General features: G+C 36.6%; 1 protein-coding gene across 1 annotated transcript in view; it reads left to right on the top strand.

Moving 5' to 3' along the window:
* The first annotated feature begins 10,449 nt into the window (after positions 1-10,449).
* ADGRL2 (adhesion G protein-coupled receptor L2) overlaps positions 10,450-19,242 on the top strand; it is a 416,957-nt gene continuing 408,164 nt past the window's right edge. Inside the window, exon 1 of the mRNA XM_037739295.1 lies at positions 10,450-10,538. The gene's annotated coding sequence lies outside the window, so the exon portion shown is untranslated. The remainder of the gene's footprint in view (positions 10,539-19,242) is intronic.

Here is a 19,242-nt window from a genome sequence, read left to right as displayed (position 1 = left end):
TCCTGGGGTTTTTTTGTCTGTACTTACAGATATTGAATGAAGGAACAGCACTGAAAAGTTATATCCAACTCTAATTGCTACTTATTCAGATCTTTAACACGGAGGATATTATGTTTCTTTGTTTATTTGTTTGGTGTGTGTGTTTGTTTGCTGACACGGAGTCTCACTCTGTCTCCCAGGCTGGAGTGGTGCAGTGGCACAATCTTGGCTCACTGCAACCCTCTGCCTTCCAGGTTCAAGCAAGTATCGTGCCTCAGCCTCCCAAGTAGCTGGGGCCACAAGTATGCACCACCAAACCGGGCTAATTTTTGTATTTTTAGTAGAGACAGGGTTTCACCATATTGGCCAGGCTGTTCTTGACCTCCTGACCTCAGGTGATCTGCCCACCTCAGCTTCCCAAAGTACTGAGATTACAGACATGAACCACTGCACTGGTCTGGATATTACTTTTATTGGATAATAATTCCTAGAATAATATTTACATCATATTCAACTATAGAAACAAAATCATATCCATGGAGAGATCTTTAATTTTTTCAGTTATCAATCATTTCGCTCTCACTCAAATTATCATTTTTCTCTAGTACAAATTACCAAGCATTATATAGGCAAGACATTCACACATTACTTCTGTAAAGACCCAGATGGTAAATATTTCAGCTGTATACCAGACAATCCCTGTTGCAACTACCTAACTCTGCTGTTGGAACATCAAAGCGGTCATAAACAACATTAAGTGAATAGGCCTGGCTGTATTCTACTAAAACTTTATTTTAAAACATATACAGTAGGCCAGGCCTGGCATGGTGGCTCATGCCTGTAATCCCAGCACTTTAGGAGGCCAAGGTGGGCAGATCACCTCAGATCAGGAGTCCGAGACCAGCCCGGCCGATATGGTGAAACCCTGTCTCTACTAAAAATACAAAAATGAGCTAGGTGTGAGGGCAGGTGCCTATAATCCCAGCTAATTCGGAGGCTGAGGCATGAGAATTGCTTGAATCTTTTTTTTTTTCTAATTGTACTTTAGGTTCTGGGGCACATGTGCAGATCATGCAGGATTGTTGCATAGGTGCACACATGGCAAGCTTGAATCTTATAGGCAGAAGTTACAGGGGGCCAATATCACCCCACTGCACTCTAGCCTGGAGACAGAGCAAGACTCCAGCTAAATATATAAATATATATATATGGCCCATAAATTATTGTACAACTTTAGGAAAGCTGACAGCATTATCAAGATAGAAAAGATAAGCCTCTGTAAAAGCAGAGCATAATAGATAAGACAAAAATTTTACACATCAAATCATCACTCTAAAAATATTAAGTCATTATAGAAAATAAACAGAATGGGAGGGTTAAAATTTTGATAAGTCTTAATTCTGGCTGTATTATGAATACTTCATATTTTTGGCTGACCTTGAATTCTCTAGACCATATACATTGTGTAGAACACAAAATAGGCACTGGATAAATATTTGTTGAATGAATTTCCACAGGCTCCACACCCCCCAGCCTTTGCTGCCTTTTCTTATCTCATCAATAAGCTTTTCAGAGCATCTTATGATGTATGAAGTTCACTGTCACTTTTGCTTTTAAGAAGTCATCCAACAAAAAGTAAATAGCAGGTAAGAAATAGTTATTGGAAGATAATTGAAGATATAAAGACTTAAAAACAAATTGAAAAATTATAGAATAGAATGAACACTGACTTCAAACAGACTGGCTAACAGGAGCAATGAAGCATCAGACAATAGAGTAATTGGTGAGGAATGTATTGGCACCTGACAAAGCTATTAAGTTCCATTTATTCATTCTTACTTCTACTGCAGTTATTTTTACTTTGAAGCCAAGCATTATTTTTCTAAACCCACATTTTAATGTGGTTATATCTATGGCTTTAAACCTCTTATTATATCTACTACAGTGTTCATTCACTCATCCAAACAAATATTTGCTCGTTTATTTCTTGAGCACCTACAATGTGCCAAGCACTAGGTAAAGCTCTCAGAGATATGATGAAAAACAAAACATGGATTTTGTTTTTAAACAGCTTGGAGGCTGATGGGGGATACAGAAAAGTAAACAGGCATGGTAAAAATGCACAGTGTCATAAGGCACAAAGCTCATGTCCAAGTTTACTAACTTCACATTAAACAGACGTATTAAACTTTAATATTACAGGTCTCAAAGATAACACTTACTGTGCATTTTAGCTATTTCTACTTTTCAAAACAAGAGTAAAGACAACAAAATCATAAACACCATTACTGGAATACACTGCTTTATAACTGTATTACAGAAAATGCAAATTACTAGAGTGGTTTAAGGAGAAAAACGTTTCCTGGCCAAATTATTTTGCAAAATGCTGGGTTCAACAAAATTAAACAGATTTTTTTTTTCACTGTAGAACTTTTCAGAACTTACAATATGGTAATAAACATTGTGAGTCACTCAGAGGGCAAACATTATTTGCTGTGTTTTCAAATGTATTTGGTAAGGGCATGTTTTTTAAAGAAAGCATCACTTAATATCTAGCAGGACATGAATGTTTATTGGAATGCCGTTTGACAAATACTACCAAATATGCTTTGAGAACTATTACCAACAACAATTTCACATGTTTTAATCAAATCATGGTCATTATAATCTAGGAGGGCTAACTCTTTAAGGGAAATATTAAATAAATCATTTTGTTAGGCAATAGAGTACTTTTGCAAAGCTCTCTGATTTCCTATCTTTCAAATTCAGAATTTAGTTGATTTGTTCTTTTTAAAAGAAGCATTTCCCTGGGCTCCCATTAAAGGCTATCAGGTTTTGCTAATCCTTGGCTAATTATGTGACTGCATTCAGGAGAGTCCAGATAGGAAGCAGAGGAATCTGTGATCTCAGCCTGCAGAGGACAGCCAAAAGATGAGCAGATGAAGCAAACTGGTGTCCCCAATTTAGGTACCTTCTTTTTTTCTTCTTCTTCCTCTAACTTTTTTTCCTCCCTTGTGTCTTTATAACTTTTTTTTCCTTTTTCTGCTCTGTTTTGTTGCTTCCTCCCTTTTACTCACCTCCTCATCAATGACATAGGTCTGTCTATGATCATCAAAGATTTAAATTTAACCCTATTAATAGCCATCCCAGCAATGACATTGCAATAGCATTTTACAATTCGAGTGTGGGAATGGAAATAGTGAAGTAGACAGCTCATTCATAGCAATGGAAGGGATAAAGAAGCTGTCCCTTACTGGCTCAAACTCTACTGGCTTCACTGGTACTGGCTCCATCCTGTACAAAGTAGTTTTGAAAGATAAGACTACACCAAGTTAGTGCATGTGTGCGGAGGAGAACTTTTTAGATAGGACTTGGCTTGTGCAATATTTGCCTCCAAATCAGGTACCTCATATTTGAATCCTTATATTTGAGTTTCTCTTATTATAAGGTGATCTATCAAGTCTTATTTTATATGATTAAATACTGGTTAGAGAAGACACATAGTCTCAAAGATTCAGACGACAATGGTTTTTCAATTGTTAGAGAAGTCTCTAATTGAATTGGTAAAAATAGGAGACAAAGAAAGTTAATGCAGACAGTAACTATTCCTGGGGCGTCTGCTTCATAATTGCAAGTGTTAGAAAATGTTGTAAACATGCCTTTATTCAGATTACTTGAAAAAGCATTATAGTAAGTTATTACCAAGTGGATATGAAACAGACACCTACAAAATGAAATTTTTTTAAAAGTTATAAGTACTTTCAAAAGAAGCCTAAGGGAATTCCTATAGGCTTAAGTAGGAAAACCATCTAACATTCAGTGAATACTCACAGAAGTGAGTGGTGGGGGAGGGGGTATGAAAATGAAAATGGTTTAAGCTGCAGAAGAAGGAAAAATCAGAGATTGGTGACTGACCAAAGGAAGCACCTGCTTTCCGGAAATTAAAATCATGTATTAGGCAGCTCTGACTTAATTGCCAAATGGGGTGAAGCCCAGCCTCTAGTGTAAAAGGGTCCCAAATTATAATTGGGCATCATGGATTAAAATTCAATACCTGAAAATTTCTTCAGAAATGAATGGGCAACTGGGACAGACTGCGGAGCCCAGTACAATATGCTTCCCGCAGCTGACACTGGCAGGTCACTTTATTTGGCACCAAATAAAGTTCCCAAGTGGTCTTTAAGGGCATTCAGCTGCTGAGTGCTTATTTCATTCATCCCTTATTGTGCTGCCAGTAGCAGATCCAAAGAAGTAGCATGAATCAGCTCTGTGGATAAAATTTTCTCAGGCTGCGTGGTGGAGATGCAACTGGACTCATTTCACTGCTTTCCTGGGACCTTCACTAGCAGCAATAGCCTGAATAGTAACAGCTTTCACACAATGTCGTTCAACAGGAAACTTGGGGAAAGGCAGGACAAAAATGAACATTAGGAAACTTCCAAAATGGATGCCATTTAGCTAGGAAAACAAAAATCTTGGTGAGAAACATTATATACTTTTGTCATTACCAGATAACTTAGAATACTGTGAAATAAGGCTCCTAACTCCCCTCCGTGTGTACTTCCAGCTGCAAAGTAAAGGCTAGCGCCTAAATTTCCTACATTAAGCATAAAATCAGGGCATTATACTTAGCTCTCTTTAGTTGCTTCTGTTTAAAGTAGCAAGAAGATTAAAAGTTAATCCACCCAATACCTTTAGTTTTATATGGACTAATTTCAAAACACATACTCAATGCCGAAGTGTGTTTTCTTGTTTATGTCAATTCTAGTAAAATTTTCTGATTATAAAATAATACTTCGTGTCTTCCCCCATGCCGGTTTAAAAACTGCAGGAGCTGTAGTCATTCTACTGAGGTCATGAACTTGTCTGATGAAGTACAGATGAATGTAAAATATTCTTCTAAGCTTAATAGGTCTTATTAATGTGTAGTTCCAGTACACATTTTTTAATTTAAATTCATGGAAAGGTTAAAAAGCAGTAGTTTTTATTGTTTTGCCTTTGGTTTAGGACAAATTTTGCACGTACCCACAAGAGAAACAGTCTAATTATTTCATATAAGTCACTGTTAGCAGTGGTATCTAATAGTGCTATTATCACTGAATAGTTAAGAGTCTTACATTTCCATTAGAAATAGGAGCAAGGGCTAATTATTTTTAGTTAAAGCTGAATTTGATCTAAACGGGAAGCATATTTTGGCATTTAGTCTAGAAACCCAGGACTGTTATAAAATGCCTGCTTGTAAATGCAGAGACTAGAAAAATATATACAGATATTTTTGGTTCCTGGTTTTGGGAGAAGTTGGTATAGTTACAGTGAGATCATTAATGCAAATATAGTAATATAATATAATTAATATAAGATGTTCTTTTCTTGTGTTTATGGCCAAATTTTACAGTAAAAAATGAATTAATGTACCCAAATAAATATGCACTCGTGTCTGAATGCTTCTCTAAATTAAATTTCTTTTAACTTTTTAGTATGGAAAATTCCAAATTTATACTAAACAGAGTAGTATTAAAAAAATAACCACATACCCACTACTTAACATCTTGATTAACAACACATTATCCTTTATGTTTCATCTATGTCGCAACCCCTTCCCTCTTCAGAATTTCCTTCTTCAACAGGTGAAATAGTATGGACTTAAAAATTGATGGAACTTATTATATAAAATCTCATTCTCAGGGTTAAGCATTTTATTCAGGAGATTTTTGTTTTCAGTTTACCCAGGAAAAGAGAGGTGTGGCCTACACACAGCATGAAGTGGTGTGTAAAGTGGGTGTTTACTAAACTCATACCTCAAACACCAAAAATTCAATGATCTGAATTTTTGTTTTCTATCTGTTTTCTAGGTAATTAAAACGTTGCTCTTTTTCACCAGTAGAATTTTTAGTCTTCCACTTGTACCACTCTTCTAAACCTCTTGGCCTTCCTGCTTTCTTTTTTCTCTCTCTTTATTTATTTTTGCTTCCCTATAAATCATAAATAATAATAGTTCCCACATCATAGCTTTTTAGATTTTAATTACAGCCTCCAAGGACAGGTGCCAGTTAAATGAAACATATAATTAAAACTTGTGCTATTCTAAAATTGGGTTAGTTGGCAATACTCGAATCAGAGACTACCCCCATTCAGAAGATAGGCATGTAGTGCTTATCTGGGTTACCAGTGTGCAGCAGATTCCATCAAGGACAGCCTTTGCTAGGTGCCAAAAATGTGATGGAATATTTAGTTCGGCACATCCACATTTCACGTGTTTCCACATGGCACCAGAGTAAGTGCTCTGCAGCTTGCAATGTTAGCAACCAATGTTCTTCTTAACTAAAAAATTTGGGTAAAGCAATATGTTTACCAAGCAATTAATTTAGGCATTTGCACATATATATGTATATCTCTCTCTATATATGTAATTATCATACTTATTACATAAGTTTTATGAGTTGTTTTTAAAGTTTAGTATAAGTTTCTCTTTAACTTCCAGTACTTTCTCACTAAGAAATAGACGGGATCTCAGTCTCAGTCCTAGTCCTGGTTATAGAAGTCATCATATTGGATCCCATGTTTGTCTTTTCAGACATGGTTATCTTTTTTCTACAAGCAGAATCTCTTGAAGTTTCCTTGCTTGCAGAAGCTCCTGAGAATCCTTCCACATTTACTCAAGAGCAAGCTTTCTGACTCTATTACTGTCCCGGTTAATTCTACTCTGGTAACTCTTCAACCTTTCATTGATTTTCCTCTCTTTGGACTTGTCATTTGTGCCCTATACCACACTGCTGACTGGGGGAGAGGCACTATCTCTGCTGAGTTAGAAAAGCCATGATCTTTTTATCTGTAGCATTTGATTCTTGATATCCTGCATGAATCCGTGCTGGGTTCTAGTTCTGTTGGCCGCACTCACCGTTGAGATGCAGTCCTTTCTTTCATCCCCTTCCACTCTTGGACTCATTGAGTCCTTCCACCTTAGATCTTAATTCTGTATGTTTCACATGGTTTTCCCACAAAGATCTTCTCTGTGTGTGCATTGTCTCTCAGACAAGATGACAATTGCTGGTGAGTTTTCTCTAATGTCTCGCTGGGCTCCTTGGTGATACACTGACAGACATACCAACCAGACTCAGCTCTGTTTTGTAGCTTGGAGTCACAGTGATGCCTCTGGCTTGTCCTAACTCTTAAGCTTCAGCTTCTGCAAATCAGCAGTCAGACAGGACCATTTCTTTTCCCAAACCAAGCGTCACTCACAGGATTATTGCTAGGAAGTTGGCCCCTTCTCTATACTCATGTATCTGGTTTCCCATTTCAAATATTTCCCATAGTTTCAAAGCACTAGGCAAAAAATTCAAGTTGCTACTATTCAACCAGACACACCTTTATTTTCAAATTATTTAAATATTCAGTCTTCCCTGCCTCACTGTGTATGTGGGTTTCACTCTAACAAATATGCTATACAAAACTTTGGATCTATGTTTAATTTTATTTTCTTTTGAATAAATCTGAATTTTAAAAAAAATCAGTAAAAAGTCCAGACCATTAGGAAAGCATTTAAAGTAGATTAATTGCTTATCAAGTTTTCATTCTCTCTTCAAACCATATTGAGCTACTTGTTTTACATGAATTCCAAAGGCTGGCACTAGCTTTCACTTCAAGAAATAAATGACACAGGGTATTACATTGTAAGCATCATTAAAACCTTGAAATTGCACAGTGGCTTAGAAAACAACATGATAGCTTGGATAACTTTGTAATGGTTAGACAATGCAGAAATTCATTGTTAAATGACCCCTCCCACTCTTACCTCACATGTAATGCTTGGCAGGAAGAGGAAGAAAAAATGAGACTCGTATTCAGGGATACAGGTATGGGAATATCAGAGAGAATCTACCAAATATTCCTAGAGAATCTATTGTTCATTGACCTATGGCTAGTGATTAGAAACTATTTTTGCCTAGACAGACAAGTCTAGCTCATCACCTTCGTCCTAATTCCTAACTTCCAGAATCCGTTACTCAAGTTGTTCTTATCTATATTTTAATGTGTTTGAACAGAGGGTTGTTGTAATATTGTTAATGAAACAATTTTAATATCAATGATTTAGGGATTATGTTAAGTGGCATTTAAATCTGATGCTACCATTGCCAAATTTATCTCCTTTCTAACCTTTTCTTTTACACCTTCATTAGAACATCTATTAAGATAATGAAACATAGCTACCAGATTAAAAGGCAGATTACTCCAAGTTCTAAAATAATCATAATAATAATTTTTTTTAATTTGAGCAAAATTTCAAACCAATGAAAACAACAAACAACAAACCCCGCCTGTTTTTATGATGCAACTCAAACAGTACCTGAGTCCATGAAGATGCAATAATTGGTTAACTAACCAAAGTGATACCGTTCATTATTTTTCTATTGCATGTTTATGTAGTTCCCCCCTGAAGCACAAGCATAATTTGGTTTTTTAAAAAATATGATTTATATATGGCACTTGAAGAGAGATGTTTTAGAAAAATCATATAAAGTGTTCCTCCTTGTAAAAGCAATGTCCTTTCCTTCTTGTTAATGCCAAGGATGCTTTTCCCCAAACACTCATTCCCTGCTCAAGACGGTATAGCCGCTAATGAGGAAAACACAGCTAGTCCCTCAGTTGAATGTTTTCTTTTGTTTACCTATGGGGAGTTCATTCTGCAATGGGAAGAATCCCTTACTATCAATGAGTCTGAAAGTGCTCAAATTCTGCCAAGGGGAAACTTACAAATCTCTGTGTACCTATGGTTTAATCTAAAGTAATGTAAAAGGGACTTTATCATCTCAAAGAACATCAACCACACTGCTTCCATTGTCTCCATTTATATAATACACTCCATCTTATTTACATGGGTTCCGTTTTCAGTTACAGGGTCACTGCTTGGCAATACTAGGAAATGTGCATCTAAAATGACAAACTGATGCTAGCACTTGCTCCTTATTTCAGGTATATTACGTGTTTTCAGTCTATCAGGGATTTCTAGAGTAGTTCCAGTTACTGGCAATCAGACCTCGAGACCAACTCCATGCCCGATAATAATGAGCATCTTCAAATGGATTTTTTAAAGACAGCATTAATTCAGAATATAAATTAAGAGAATATATTTGATGGTGAAAAAGTGCAAACCTACCCACACATTTTGGTTTCATGTATAAAATATAAACAGCATATGAACGCTGTCTTGTATCTTCAGAGGAATCTGTAGCTTTTTTCCTTCTGAAATGTGTTCAAAATATGCTATTTTAAGCATAATAACACATAAATAAAATACACTGCTTACCAAGATTATTTTTTCACCCATATATAGGGCCTTTAGACACTGTTCTCAACTCTGATTTTCTCCTGAGATGCAATTTAAGAGCTTTAAAACAAAGTCTTTAAAAGGCTTCCTATGAAATATGCACAGCTTTTTTTAAAATTTGTGTTTCTATATGGCCAAATTGCTCTGTTGTTATAAATACTGTATGTAAAATTACCAGATTGCCTGGCATTCCATTTTTACAGGGGATATTGCATCGTTAAGCATGGAAAGAATATAACTATTCAAACTGCTTAAAATATTTTGTAACCATAAATTATTATCCAAAAATATTTTTCAAGTAGATAAAAAGAGTTGTCAATTCTACATAGTGAATGCCTCATAAGGGGATCGTTTGTGGTTGAAAACTGAATAAAAGCAGTAAATTAAGACCAGACTTAACCATAGAGAAGCCGTAATCCACTGCAGATTTCCTTGGTGAATGAAGTATTGTGATGTGGATTTATCCTCCTTGCTTGTACAGTTAACCAGTCACATCTGTGACCAAAGTGCTGTCTGTGCTCACAGACAAGGTAGGTTCACTAACCCCAAGGAGGTAAGCCCATGCTGATTTACATTGTATTGATAAGTGCAAAATAAACACAACTGTGTCTTGGAGGCTCCCTGTGAAAGGGCAGATAGTATATGGATGCTGAACTCGTGTTAAAAAAAAAAGGGGGGGTATTGAAAAATGAGTGGGCACTTGAGAAACTGCCATGATGCTGGGTGCCCAGTTTTCCAACAGGCATGATGCTTGAGGAGGCAGCCTTGATGAAGGCAAGGGGAATGTGGGTATGAAGAAGGTCAGGAGTGCTGAGAGCTGACTGAAATATGGTCTATGTTAAAGGAGTATCACTCACGATAAATATTCAATGTCAGGAATGTAAATGGCTTACAGACATAGAAGCCCTTGATGATTAGGTTATCCAGCATTGTTGATTTCCTTCTGTTGTTTGTCAGCAGCCACCATAATTAATGAAAAAGACCCTGGAAGTCTTGACAATGAGTCGGTTTACTCTTAAGTCTGTGCATTTTTCTTTGTGATTACATGCCAGTATAATAACTGATTTGCCTTTCTCAAAATTAAACTAAAGGGAGCCAAGTATATCATATCTCTGTTATTATTATTTTTTTCCTTTTTGAGCCCAATGTTTCCCAAGGACATTAATTTTGATTTCTCCGCTGAAGGCTTGTGGCTGCCCTCATGCTTTACCAAGTCAGAGCCAAAAAGAAAACTGTGAGTGAACATTCCTTTCAAACAATTATTTTTCATTATTTAAGAAAAATTTTCTCAGATTTCTCTGTAATTCATTCCAATATGCTCCCTTTGTAAAAGATGTGGGGAAAAAAGAGAACACAAAAGTGAAAAATGCCTTTTTATTCTGTAGAGGGTTGATGTTTAAATATTTTATGAGTCACTCCAACACCTTTCTAAAACAATATTTTACAAATAAGGTCAGCTTTGAAAGAAGAAAAGTTTACTCTTAAACATAAGCAGGTATTTGTACATTAATGTTATAGTAAAATGTACGTAAAGTAGAAACTACTAGCCTATTAAAAGTGTTTTATCCTTTAAACCAAAAACTTTTCCTTGGAATTTTTCAAGATTGGAATATCAGTTTCTTTAAGCTGGAAAATGTTTAAGCTAATGAAATCTTTATCAGATTCAGCAGAGCTACTAAAGTGTAAACTAGGTTATCTGCTCAAGTCCCACTGAGACTTAAAGTAATGTGGATATCTTTACTAATGTAAAAAGATCCCAGAAAGCATTAGCTCTTCTAAATATGTGTTATATTTGATATGATTCCTAAGGAATAAAGTTTACAATTACCATCACCACTTAATTAAGGATAACCGCGACTTGATTATACTCATTTCATCTTTACAAATGTGTGTATTTCTGAGGAAAGCACAATCTTAAAATCTCTAACATTACACAATGTATATTTCATCAATACTTCTGGAGTTTTAAAACGTTTCCTTCAGGTTAGTGGAAAGGGTGCTGTGCTAGTTGCATGGAGGCTTAAATCAAATTGCCTACAAATATTGCATAAGTGCCTAAACTTTTAAGACAAAATTTTTTCAATTCAATGCATTATTGACTACCCCCTCCCCACCACACATGCACGAGCACACACACACTCAAACACTCACACACACACACACACACACACACACACACACACACTCCTACCTTAGAAGTTAAGGGCAAAGAGGCCAGGCACAGTAGCTCCCTCCTATAATCCTAGCACTTCGGAAGGCCAAGGTGGGCAGATCACCTGAGGTCAGGGGTTTGAGACCAGTCTGGTCAATATGGCAAACCCTGTCTCTACTAAAAATACAAAATGAGCCAGGTCTGGTGGCGCATACCTGTAATCCCACCAACTTGGGAGGCTGTGGCAAGAGAATCGCTTGAACCTGGGAGGCGGAGGTTGCAGTGAGCAGAGACCACGCCACTGCACTCCAGCCTGGGAGACAGAGTAAGACTCTGTTTCAAAAAATAAAAATTAAAAAATAACTTAAAGGGAGAAAACTTCCGTAGAAACTTGTCACTAGCAGTAAATAATTCTTCGGTGTTTTTGGAGTTAATATTTTCTAAAATGATTGCAGATTGATCAAAATAACGATTTTTTCTGTGTATTGCAATAATTTAATAATTGTAAGTAATAAGACTCCCCCTTAAAAGAAAAAGTGCTCATTAATGATTGTAATTCCATGTTGTGTTGCACGTTCCTTACATGTTGTGAAAAGGTTATGAATTCACTCACTGTAGCATCAAAAGTATAAAGGTGAGAGGTGAGAATCTTTGTTGCAAGTGCTGAGAAATAATCATTTAAAGGTCAGTTGCACTCTGAAAAAGAACATTTGTTTAATAAGTAACTCATTTTGGGATATGCTGCAATTTTAAAGGTTACAGAATAGACCAATTTGCCAGTGATGTCAGCAAGAAGTACTATTAAAGTCATTGGTCCTATTGAAACAATCCTTCATAAAATTCAGATTGCATGCCTCCTCACATATCCCACCACATATCAAAAAATTGCCCAAACTATTTATAGTTATAGTGTGCTTTCAAAGACACATCGCCTTGTGCACTTTACCTAAGTACACAGCTCCTCTTAAAAGCAACAATGGAGTGTTAGATGGGAAAATATGTCAGCAACCACACAGCCTCCCTGAACACCCAACACACAATACACTCTCTCCCACATCTGATTCATCCTATTTTGCTTCATTCTTTCAATTTCATTAATATATAAGAACATCCCCATGTGTCATGGGTTAAAGGATTTCTCACTGGATATTCTGTTGTGCCACACACCAACAACTATCTTGCTAGAAACTTTTATATAAAAGAAAAAACTATTGATTCAGCCATATAAATGACAAACTATAGATTTATATCCTTTCCTATTCCAAGACTAACTTCCTTCCCTACTATCCTCTAAAAAAGCCAAAGAATTTAGTTTGGGCAGTAAGTTGGAATATTAACTTGATATGTAGATGATAAAGAAGTAACAATATTTGTACTAAAAATCGTTTAGTACCTGAAAGGTTATTTTTTCAAGATCTGAATAAAGGTGATAGTTTGTTTAACATAACTTTTATACTATTCAATTTTTTTGCCTTTAGGGAACTGATGTACAAGTAAAAGTTGCTTTGTTGTTTTTATTTTTTCTTTGTGAAGCAGTATTTTAAACTGGCTATAATTTTCCCTAGAAGATGCATTCTTTGAGTATATGAATAAAATAATTTCAAGAAAAACCTCTGTAGAAAGCAATCCCTTCCAAACACTTGATTGCTTAAGATTTACATTTTCTTTTTTACTATTCATGTTGGTTGCAAAGCTTCTTCCCATTGAAGGTATTTTGTTGGTGGTAAATAGTGAGTTCTCAGATTTTTATAATGAATTGATTTTTTCATATGTTGCGTCAGAATTTTAATTACAGTTTGAAAACAATGCGTTTTCAAGCACACTTCTAAGGTTTGCTATTTAGATTAACAGAACTAGAAAGCTTATAACTCTTACCTTATTGTAAAGTAAGAACTCTGTCTATAAGACATTTGCAATTAGAAGAAATTATGATACTCTTATTTCAAGCAACTTAGCTAAGAATCAAGTTATTCTCTTAACTTGACTTGCTTTTCATTTGAAAGAGGGCAAAATCTATTTCCTGGGTAATTTTGCAGAGCAAAGATATTAATACGTTGGGGTTTAATTGTATCCTGTGTTTAAATACACTGTGGGTGAAACCCCAGACCTCTGCTTAATTGCTGTGAGAAAATAGCCTGATTTCTCTGAGATTAGGCACACGCTTATGTATACTTTGACCTAAGACTGCCTCCTTCAGAATTAATCTTCTAAGGTAGAGGGATTTGCTTTTATATGTGCAGCAGGGCCATTCGTGACAAACAGGGCCTAATAAACTAACTTCACCCCATAGACCTCCCTTTTGCTGTCGACGTTTTTCTTCATCTATTCACTTCACACATCTCTTGTCCAGTGGCTTATTAGCAAATAACCCTCACTGGGCAGGGGGAATAATTTTAATGGTATTTTTAAATTAGAGAACTTTGAAACTTAAACGGGATCCTTCAAAAATAAAACTATTTTTAAAACTTTCATTTTTACTAATGAAACTTAAAGTACTCTAGAATACTCCATTTAAGTAAATACCACAGTCCTTTGAAAAGACAAACAATTCGTATTTACTTAAAATTTGGTCTGCAGCTGTATTTTGTTGGATTTGTCTAATGTATAAAAGCACTTTTTCTTTCCCATCAGCTACATCCGAATTGTTTTTGTAAGATGTAACAGAATGTTCTGGTTTTAAAATATTTATATTAATCAAAGTTAGGGCTGTTTATATTTTTTGGCAATCGTGCTTCTCTTTAAAAGTGATGCACTCCTATTTAACTAAACAAAAGTGTTGAAATGGCCTGTCATATAAACTTCAACACAGCACAGTTGGTAACAGAAATTCTAGAGACGGAAATAAAGGGGACATAGTTTCTAGCTTCAGGTTAAACATGGATTAATAAAAAGAGCAACAGTGATAATTTCTAAGATTTTCCTGAGGAAATGTCATTCATCACTGCTTATAAACTCTAGAGTTACCTGGTTGAAAGGTTTGTGTTCAAGTTTCTTGCTCTATTTTCTCGGGGCAGTAAGAAGTAAAGCCCAAGGGCTGGCTGAAAAATAATGACAAGCCAATAAAGCTGGAGGCTTACACAACCATCAGTTCATTTTAAAATTCCTTTATATTTTATATATGCCCAAACTCTTTTAGTAATGATAAAAATACTTACATGTTACTTACCTGCAGATGACTGTACTTGTGGGCAGAAACAGCTAAAAGGAAAGAGCTTTTCTTGAGAGGTCAAGCCTTCCACTCTTATTATTGCTACACACTTTTTTGGTGAATCGTAAACTGTATGATCTTTCTAGACTCACATAAGGGAAGTGGAGTTTTTATTAAAGACATTTAAACTGCAAGCCAACCTGAGTTAAATTCATATATAGTTGTATATAATTCTTTTGTAGTATGGACACTCCCAGATATTCTGGAAGTTTAATGAGACATAGCTCTAGGCAGATTGGTCTATTTGGGGTTTTTGTTCTTGTTGCCATATTCATTCTGTAGTTCAAACTGCATTGATTCACTTCTGTGGAAAATAATCCTAAACAGGAAGGGTGGGAACAGAGGACTTAGTCCCTAATATGGAAGTTATAAGTGTTTTTTCTTTCAGGGTATGGTAAGCACATATCAAACAAACAGGAAGTATTATTATGCATTGCAGGCAGAGGGGCTAAAGGTCTCCTGTTCGAACTTTTGGCCCTTCTAGAATCTTGATCCTTCATTATTTTGTTTAACTTGATGTAAGTCTTGACCAGTAGCTGACTCTGAGAAAACATTTCCTGACATCATTTCCAGAGGTGATGTGGGATTATTGTGCTTGCCTGTTCATTTTGGGTTGGGAATGAAAAGTCCAACAGTGATTCCTGGTTAATACTTCAAGCACGGTCTTTTAATTAACAGATCGGGCTACTTCATTCCTTTGGCCTTTAGCATTACAACTTCATTTTCACACTTTGGTTAAAATAGTCAATGCACACAATACACACATACACACACGCACATTCACAGACACACAAACACATTTAAGGGGGCAAAAATGGGCTGTAGCAGAACAAAAAAAATAAGTAGACTCTTTAATTACCTCATTCATAATTCGAAGTGGTAGGGGAAGAGCAAAAAGGTCAGGATATAATAAATATAAAATTTAAATCTCTAAACTAATTTACTTTTTCATTTTGGCACCAGCTAAAGCCAATGAAAATAAACATGTATTCTATTATGTTACACCATTACGGATTATTATTAATGTCTTGTTTCCAATTTTATGCAATTTTGATATAATCCAAACTGGGTAGGCAGTTTTGCTTGAGGTAATTGACATTATAGAGTCCAAAGCACAGGAAAAAGTCAAACATATCTGTAATCTTTACCCATTTCCAAACAGAAGGGGACAATCGGGTCAATTCTTCTATTGTGCACCCTCCCTCTTCATGCAGAGATTCCTTTGAAGTCAGAGGGAGATGAAGGAGCTGAGACTGAGAATGTGGCTGGAGGGAAAAAAAAAATGAATATTATCAGGCCAGAGTCTCATAACCGTGTTTTATGCCACATTAACCGTTGGGTTTCCTATAATGCAGGGCTTTTTTATTATCGCTTTTACCTTCTAGTTTAATCAAGGATCACTAATATAATTTCCAATAATATATTGGGGTTAAAAATATGTTTATTTGAACTCCCTTAGGCTAGATTCACAACCCAGCCCCTCAAAAATGTAAAGAAATAATTGTATTTAGAAAAAGCTAAAAATGTAAAAAGCATCACTTTCTGCTTATAGGTAAGCCTAGATGAAGCAGAAAAACCGACCAATTAAATTGACATTCAGAGTGAGTACAGCACAGAGAGAAATTTATGAAGGAGGTGGGGATTTATTTACTTGTCAAGCAATTTTCTCTCACTTTCCCCATACTTCCTACCACCTTCAAGGAGAGAGAAAATGTTGGCTTGCATTCAGGTCACCTAGCTAAAAGTTTATTTCTTAACCCTCCTTAGTTACAAATCACAGGGAGCATGAATGTATTTGAGTGCATAGAAGGAAAGTTATATAATTCATGCAATGATGGGCTGAAGCTGTGCAGAGTCATTAGACTTAGGTGAACAGACAGCTGTCCAGAGACTCTCTTCAGCTTCAAAATCACCAGCAAGAGGAAAATGACTGAAGACAGGAGCAAGGACAGAACCAATCAACTTGTCAGGCTGTGAAGCGATCTAAGAACAAGAAAATTTCTTCCTCCAATTAATATACATTATTTGAGACCAACACTAAGCCATATGGGAGACACTGGATGTACAAAGACAAATCACATGATTCTTGGCACATTCAAAGTTGTATGGAGGTGAAAAACATGTTAATAAACAATAACAAAGAATCTCACAAGCATCATAATACAGGTGTGTACTTAGTGCTATAAGAAGACAAGGAAGTTATTAATACTTCTTTGAGTTTGGAAAGAGGTGCTAGATTGGTGAATGATAATTTCACAAACAAACGTTAATAAATGAAGCTGCATCTTAAAGTATAAGTAGGTATTCAACCAGCAGAAAAGGAAGAAGTGGCCACTCCAGGCAGAAGAACCAATGTGGACTGAAACCAGAGTGTGTCTTATTCAGGGAAGAAGACGTTGTTGACTGATGATAGCATATGGTGTACAGGCTGCGTGGTAGGAGGGAGAGTCTATCATAATTCGGCTCCAAACTGCAGCCCAATAAACAAAGCCTTGTATGTTACGCTAAAGAGTGGGGACTTCATCCAGGAAGCAGTGGAAAGTCACCAAAATGTTTAAGCAGGGGAGTCACATGATAAGAATCGTGCTTTAAAAAATAGCTCGCATCAGTGTAGAGGGAGGCTTGGAGAATGACAAGGATAGAATAGTTTTTACGAGTTAGAGAGAGGTTGAGAATTGAAAATGAGAACGTTTGCTATGATCATAAATTAAAGAGAGATTTTAAGTTGAGGGGGTAAAATTAAAAACAAAACACACCTGGCAACCTCAATGTACGCAAACTTTCACATGCATACTATCAGGTTGGATGAGAGTGATATGGGTAGAAAAAAATATGTTTCCAGTATAGTTAATAGTAGAAGATGGGTGCTTAAGTCAGAATCCCTAGAAGCAAAGCCAGAGATTAAAGTTGTTCTGAAAATGATTTACAAAGGGATTGCTCTCGGGGGAAGGGAAGCAAGAGGAGCAGAATAGGCAGAAGCAGGGAGGAAGGTAGCTAAGAAGGATGAAAACTGGCTTTAGCTGAGCCTGGTCTTTGGGGGAGCTCTGGAGCATATATAGTACCACAGAGTTAGCTCCTCTCATCCCCAGGGAGGATAATTCTCAGGTAAGTTGGCTTGGTTCAGCTGAGGGCTAATCTTTGGGAATGAGAGAGCTATGAGCTGTTAGCAGCCAAAAACACAGCCGCTGGGGAACAAGAGTGATGCCAACAGCAGCCGCTACAGGCCACCCCTTGCACTGCCCAGAACCACTTGCTTCTGACATTTCGTTGACTCCATTCAGGCACAATAGCTTCAGGATTCTGGTTAGTCACATGTCCTGCGCCCCTGTATAAGAGAAAGATGAGTAAAACAAACTGTAACTTCCAGGGCTGCAATGTGTCTCAGGCCATAACATAAGCATCATCTAAGCCTCCATCACTCTTCTAGATATTCCTCCTATGGGTGAGGACTTCTGCACATCTAGATGGATCGCCTGAAGGGGTAAGCCAAATTCTCATCACTTAGGAGTCTGAGCACCTGATTACCAGGCCCTAATCTGGTTATGGTTGCTGTACTTGCCTGTTATATTAAACAAGGCATGAGAATACCAAGATGCAGCCCAACAGATCACCTGAGTGACAAACACATTGCTCCCTGCCTCTACTATATAGCAACATTTCTGCCTCCTCATGATAATCAGGTTATTTATCTTGCCAATACAGTAACTTTTTGTGCCAGCTAGTCTACCGGCACGAGGAGCTCAAAGTAATCTGGCAATAGCCATAGCTTTAAGTTTACTGAGACTTTTCTTAGATTCCCTGGGTGGAAGTTTCCCTCCTCTCGGACTTAGGACCTCTAGACTCACAAAACCTGAAGTTGCAGGAATGGGTCCCTGAGAGTGATAGCTGAGTGGAGTTCTTCTTTTTACTCTTTCCTGTACTCAAGTATTCTAATCACTGAAGACAGAGAACCATATAATATCTGTTGCTTTAAAGTGCACACTATACGCCGAAAGATAATACCTGTCCTCATAGGATGCCATCTCTAAGCTGGTGCTGTAACTGGGCCAGCATGTAGTAGGACCAGTAAACTCCATGAGCATGTGCGCATTGCTATATTCCTTTTCTATAAAGTGAGTTCATTGGTCCAATTAACAGGATGTTATCCATATGGTCCACAAATATGATGCCCTGTAGAAAGTTTATACAATCCCAATCCCTACAGACTATATTTGGACCAAGCTGGAGAACTCACATAGCACTGAGACAAGATCATGACTCTTGTTATTAATCCATATGCAAGCTGCTTCTGATCCTCCTTCCCTAATGGCTATTAAAAACAGGACATTTTCACACAGTAAATTGGTAAAAAATAAATAATAATAATAGCACATTTGCCAGAACAATAACCAGAACAATATCTTGTATCTGGTTAACTTGTCCTGGTAAATACGTTACATATAGCATAGCAGCTGTGATTGAAACTACAACTTGGCTCAGTTGGCAGTAGTCTACTCATAACTCCATGATCCACCTAATATGTATATGGTCTAGATTGCTCAGCTATGTGCAGATAAGAGATGCTCACCTATGCATCCT

The sequence above is a fragment of the Cebus imitator genome, unplaced genomic scaffold (genome assembly GCF_001604975.1).
Source record: "Cebus imitator isolate Cc_AM_T3 unplaced genomic scaffold, Cebus_imitator-1.0 Scaffold3, whole genome shotgun sequence".
In the NCBI taxonomy this organism is placed as follows: Eukaryota; Metazoa; Chordata; class Mammalia; order Primates; family Cebidae; genus Cebus; species Cebus imitator.
This window is presented reverse-complemented; position numbering and strand designations above follow the sequence as displayed.